The following is a 6,089-nucleotide window of genomic DNA, read 5'->3' on the forward strand; positions in this document are numbered from 1 at the left end:
ATGGTACATATAGAACTGAAATGATTTTCCTGAAGGCCTCACAACATGTGAAAAGAGAACCAAGATTTCCTGAACACTAATTCGTTGTTATTTGACTGTGTTATACTAATGCATCCAGCTTTTTCCCCTGTGTTTTTTTCCCCTCTTCAAGACAAGAAGTGATCTTCAGGTAACCTTCCTACCTCCATACGTCACAACAAAAAATTGTCCCCACAAATTTTCTCTAACTTACGTGTTACACATCTTTCACCTGATCTTCCCACTGTGGATGCTTGATAATGTTTTCTCCAATCACTGCTCAGGCTGAGATTTTTAATAGAATAAAATTATTGGTGCTTGTGTGTAGGTCCAACTAGGTCAGCAGTAAACATGAAAATGGCTCCAGTAAAAGACTGGTGTCTGGAATTCATGTTGCAATAAAATAATATTAAATGTCATAGCAAAAAAAAGTCCTCATAATCAAGCTTTTTGTTATGATTCATCCATGATATTAGAAGGGCTGACAGTTGAAGGATTTAGAAATACAACTAGGCAACTGTCACATTTCCTCCTATCATGTGTCAGAACTGCATAAGATGAGCATAAGTCATAGGATGTTGTTCTACTTCCTTATGTGTCTGATCTGACTAATTCTAGAAGTTCAATTTGTTTTTTTATGTAAGTGTGATATAACCCAAAACTTGGCCATGATTTGAAGGTTTTGGCATAAATCTAAGGGATCCTGGATGTTTGGAATTTTTTTGTCCCAGAAAAAAATAAGTCTTAAATTTAGATTGTTGCATCTAGAGGTCTCTTGCTCATTTTATTTGTAAAACTGACACACATTATTAATTTCACAACAGCTAAAGGACTCAGTTCTGTTGGTGCATTGGGAGCACAGCTCAATGAAATAGTTTTTCAATCAGAGGCTCAAAAATCGTGGGAGATCTGTAGACGGTTTCTTAGGCTTGTTTTGCTAACTTGTCTGTATAAACTACTGTCAGGATATTTAAAGCTATTGTGCAGCAATGTATTTTTATGCAGGAAAATATTATGAAGTTTGTAATTGGGAAAAAAAATTAAACCACTGGCCTTGAAGGTTATTGAGATGCCTGCATGCTCTTGGGTGTTGCACAGAATTCTATGTACAGTCTCCAGTATTGCTTACAGCCTTATATATATCAATGCCACTGTAACTCTGACGCAAATGACTACCACAGCCTCTAAGCTCTTTATACTAAGCTTGACCCATAGGTGTAGTTCGTTGTCCCATATATTTTTAAAGTAAAGCGGATTGTATAAATGGTACTTACAATCTCTGCCTACTGGCGGTAGCACCTAAGGAAATCATGTATGTACATGGGCAAAAGCAGTAGAGAAAGAATAATAATGCTTTAGATACGCTTCTATGTTCTCCATGTGCAATGATTAATGCTTCTGAACTCAGCAGGAGGCATTGGTACAAGTTGCTGGGAACACGTTGAAAAACTGGACCTTCTCTGTATGCTTTCAGTTCTGATTCATCTGGGTTCTTGTGCAAGTCTGTGAAATAGTAAGTGCAGCAGTCTCATCTCCTCCCTTTAAACAAAGGCAAGAAAATAATAATAATCTGGTTTTCTGAATGCTGTTACTGCTTTCCCTTTTCTGCTCTCTTCTCCCAGACCATGGCAAGGAGTTCCAGAAAGGAGATTAATAGCTTTTAGAAGGTGTCACTGAGACAGTGTGTCAAAACTAACATAAATAAAATGGGCTGCTACTTTCACATCACCATGTTCATGTTCCAGTGTTCCCTGGAATTTGGACACAGGACAATGCACAGCAGTGGTATTCCTCCTGAGGCTGCTGTGGAGGTAATAGTGTGTCAGAGCAAGGTGCTCCTGATAGCTATTTCAGGCTTTCACAGTTCTTTTTCTTACAGCTGCACGCAGCCAGATTTGGAGAAAGCCTGCTTTGGAGTGAACTTCCTACACACTGAATCCCCCACACAATCAGACTTTGGTTCATATGACCTAAACTTGTCTTATTCTATAAACAAGCACTAGACTTTATTTTGTTAGTGGATTTGAGAAATAGTCATCTTGATGGTGATTATTAATACCTTCTGTTAGTCTACCTGACTTTACTCATCTGCAGTCATTCTTTCATTATAGAGTATCTTCATTCCTCCTAAGGGACCCACTTAAGAAGTTCATCATTACCCTCCCCAAGCCGGAGTCACGCAATGTGACACCAAAGCATGACCAGTGAACATCCCTCTCAAAACACTTCACTCTTCTCTGGGTGTTGGTTTGAATAAATGATTGCTTCCTAGAAGCATCTGACAAAGAATACCGGCATTGTGATGTAACTGGTTGAAAGCAGGAAAGGCAGGACTCCTGTCTACCACACCCTATGTTGTCATGTACTTGGAATTCTCTTAATGCTCCTGCAGCCTTTGAAGAGAAGAGAAAGGCCCCATTTCTGTAGCCCATACTTCCAAGGGAAGGTTATTATGAGAAATACATTATCACATTATGAGAAATAACTCCCAAAAACTGGCTGTCCTCCAGGAAATTAATTTTTTAAAGAACTTTAAATATTCAAAGTCTGATATGACATAACTCCAGATTAAATATCAACCAAACTTTTTGCTGTACTGTAGGAATCTGTCTGACACTGTCAACCTATTAAGGAAATAATAAACTTGTACAGGCTTAAGGTAGTTGCTGGCTACCTTCCAACATATTCTTCCAACATAATTTTTATAAAGGGGAAAAAGCAATGACAATATATACGAGCATTCGGGTCAGTATGGTAGAGCATTTTATGTTGGCCAAAAGGTGAGGTCTGACTGAATGCCCAATCAGTCAGCTGAAAACTTTGAGCAGTCTCTGAATTAGGCTAATGTTTCTGACACCGGTGAGTCAAATTCATCTTGGATGTACTCTGGTTGAGAGAGGGCTTGACTGTGGGTGCACCCCTTTGGATCTGGCTCCAGGAAAATTCCTACATTTTAGAATCATATTACAACTATTTTTGCCCTCTAAGACATCTTAAAGACTTTATTTAATGGAAATTGAAAGAAAAAGTATTATGAAGAGATCCGTTATTATTAAAATCAATTATACAACTAACCTGAGTTGCTGTGTCTCATCCCCTAAGTATAACGTCCCTTAAGTATATCATCCCTGTAAATAAATTTGCTTTTATTTTGTTATTTCTTTCCATTTTGAAGTCTAGCACTCCTCAACATGCATCTTTTGTGGAAAGCAAAAAAAAGACGTACATTGAGAACAAGACTTTAAGCCTCTTCTCAAGCCGCCCGTTGTTGTCCTGTTTCATGACTTTTGTCCTCTTATTTCCCATGTGTTTATCTTCAACAATCACTCAAGAGCTAAATTTGCAAAGAACTATCATTAAAATGAGGTTCCCATCTTACAGGCTTGAAAGTAGTTACCTGATTAAACTACATTCCTGAAGTTCATAAAATCAAGGTCACGATGTGATCTTCAGAAATACACGTGTGTCGCATGATGGCACTATGGGTTTTTTACAGTATTTTCACCCTCCTGGACAAAGACAACACCGTGTTCTGGACCTCAAAGGTCTAAGGCATCAAGAAAAATTAAACAGTGAATTAATTTCATTTTACTTTCAAAATGTTTAACATAACATCCACTCTCCAATTTCTTATGTAAAATCATGGTTTGGCCTAAGGCAAGTCTAAGGCCATGCTCAGTAAAGTCATGTGAAGAAACTTTTATTCCTTCACTCTTACACCCTGAAGGGGATGCATATGAGATGGTGTGACAACAGAGAGCCTGTCCAACAAGAAGCTGAACAGCTTCATCTCTTATGCACACAAGAATTCACACTTTGTTGGACTGAAATATCAAGACTTCCGGCTACAGAAAGAATGAAGGGGTTGATAGGAGGCTTTAACAAGGTGTTAAAATTGGTGAATATGTCTTACCTGGACTTAAAAACAAACAAACAAACAAATAAGCTAGTAAAGACTGATCTAAATGACCTTATTTAGAGATTCAAAGTAAGAGATTCAGAAAGCTCTGAATCTCAGATAAAGATTAGACAGCACAGGGCTGAAGAAAACAGGGTAACACAGAAGGACAAGAGAGATACTGTTCACACTGTAGAGAGTAAATTCATGTGGCCAAAGCTCAATTAAGGTCCAAACTCAACAGCACTGTGAAGGACAACAAAAGAAGCTCCTTTGTTAAATATGTTAACTAAAAAAGAAGAACCAGAGATAATAGTCATCCGTTATTCGATTAGGTCAGTCACCTCAAAAACAAGATGTAGACAAAGGAGAGGCATTTAGTGCCTTTTTTTCCTCTTTCTTTAACACCATTGAGTCCTGAGCTCTGTTTTGGAAGACTGTAATTGGGGAAATTATAAGCTCCCAGCTGACTCTGAATTTTTTTGGGCCTTACTGTTTCAGCTACATGCATATAAATTTATGAGAACCACTGAGACCCTGCCAGTATAGTGAAAAAGCTGGCTAATGTCATTGCAGAACCTCTCTCCACTATTTTTCAACAGTATTGTGAATCTAGAGAGGTCCTAGTCAACTGGAAGTACAGCAAATGATCTCCCAGTTTTCAAAAATTTTAGGAAGGAAGACTTTGGTAATTAGAGGCCTGTCAGTCTCACTTCAGTGACTTGTAAAATTATGGACAAATTTTTTCTGGAAGTTAGTGAAAAACACTTGAGATACAATACAGTCACTGGTGACAGCCAGCACTGATTCATGAGGGAAAAGTCCTGCTTCGCTAAATTAGTTTCCTTTTATGACAAAGTCACCACCCATCTAGTTGTCCATGGAAAGGCAGTAGATGTGGGCTCTTCGATTTTAACAAAGCTTTTGATACAGTCTCTCACAGTGTCCTTCCGGACGAAATGTCCAGCACACAGCTAGTCAAGTTCATAATTTATTGGGTCAGCAATTGGTTGATAGGTCAGTAAGTGGGGTTATATCAGGCTGGCAGCCAGTCACCAGTGGGGTTCCCCAGGGCTCAATTTTAGGGCAGTGCTCTTCAGTAGTTTTATAAATTACCCGGATGCAGGAATTAAATGTATATTAAGTTTGCCAGTTATACTAAAATAGGAGGAACTGCAAACTCCCTCCAGGGTAGAGAGGTCTTACAGAGCGATGAGGATAAACTAGAGAGCTGGGCAATCACCCATAGCATGAAATTTGACAAGAGTAAGTGCCAGATTCTCTGCCTGGGACAGAGTAATCCTGGATACACATAATTGATGGAGAGACCAGAGAGAAATATTAAAGAGATTCCTTGGTTTGGGTAGATGGCAAGTTGGATACGAGTCAATGATATGCCCTGGTGGCCAAAAGAGCCAGACCTGTCCTGTTGTGCATCAAGCACAGCATCATCAGCCAGTCGAGGGAGGTGATCGTCCCACTCTACAGTGTGCTGGTGCAGCCCATATCAAGTCCTGTGTGCAGGTGTGGGTGCCTCAGTAAAAGAAGGACATCAGATTATTAGAGAGTATCCAGAGGAGGGTGACCAAGGCGGTGAAAGGCCTTGAGGACAAGGCATACGAGGTCACTCTTTGTTCACCTTGAGAAGATAAGGTTGTGGGTTGTCCTTACCAGACACTACAGCTTCCTCATGGAGGGTGATGGAGAAGGATCTGGTCTCTCTGACAACCAGCAACAGGACACGAGGAAACAGAGTGAAGATTCATCTGGGGAAATTCCTGTTGAACACTGGGAAAATGTTCTTTGTCAGGAGAGTTTTTGGTCACTGGAACAGGCTCCACAGAGAAGAGGTCACAGTACCAAGCTTGTCAGAGGCCAAGGGCTGTCTGGATGATGCCCTATCATACAGTTTAGTTTTAGATAGTCCTGCAAGGAGCAGGGAGTTGAACTAGATTGATCCCCTTCCAACGTAACACATTTTAAGATTGTAAAATGAAGAGAGAAGGTCTGACTGACAGGACAAAAATGCAATTTGTTTACTGCTTACTGTTTACTGTTTTTGTTTATTTACAGAGAAACCTGTTTCCTCGAAACACTTATGAATTTAACAAATCTGACAACCCTAGAGATTTAGCAAGGTGACCGTAAATAGGCATATCTTTTTATCTTTGTA

At 39.5% G+C, this 6,089-nt stretch overlaps 1 long non-coding RNA gene across 2 annotated transcripts; it reads right to left on the reverse strand.

The window, feature by feature from the left end:
* Window positions 1–1,372: 1,372 nt before the first annotated feature.
* LOC135407767 (uncharacterized) lies at window positions 1,373–2,317 on the reverse strand. Of its 2 annotated transcripts, none has more exons than XR_010427019.1 (2): window positions 2,078–2,317; window positions 1,373–1,521 (listed from the first exon to the last, which is right to left on the reverse strand). It is a non-coding gene; the product is annotated as an uncharacterized LOC135407767 (long non-coding RNA). The 2 variants fall into 2 exon arrangements; XR_010427018.1 differs by having other exon boundaries at window positions 1,373–1,557.
* Between the last annotated feature and the right edge of the window lie 3,772 nt (window positions 2,318–6,089).

The sequence above is a fragment of the Pseudopipra pipra genome, chromosome Z (genome assembly GCF_036250125.1).
Source record: "Pseudopipra pipra isolate bDixPip1 chromosome Z, bDixPip1.hap1, whole genome shotgun sequence".
Lineage (NCBI taxonomy): Eukaryota > Metazoa > Chordata > Aves > Passeriformes > Pipridae > Pseudopipra > Pseudopipra pipra.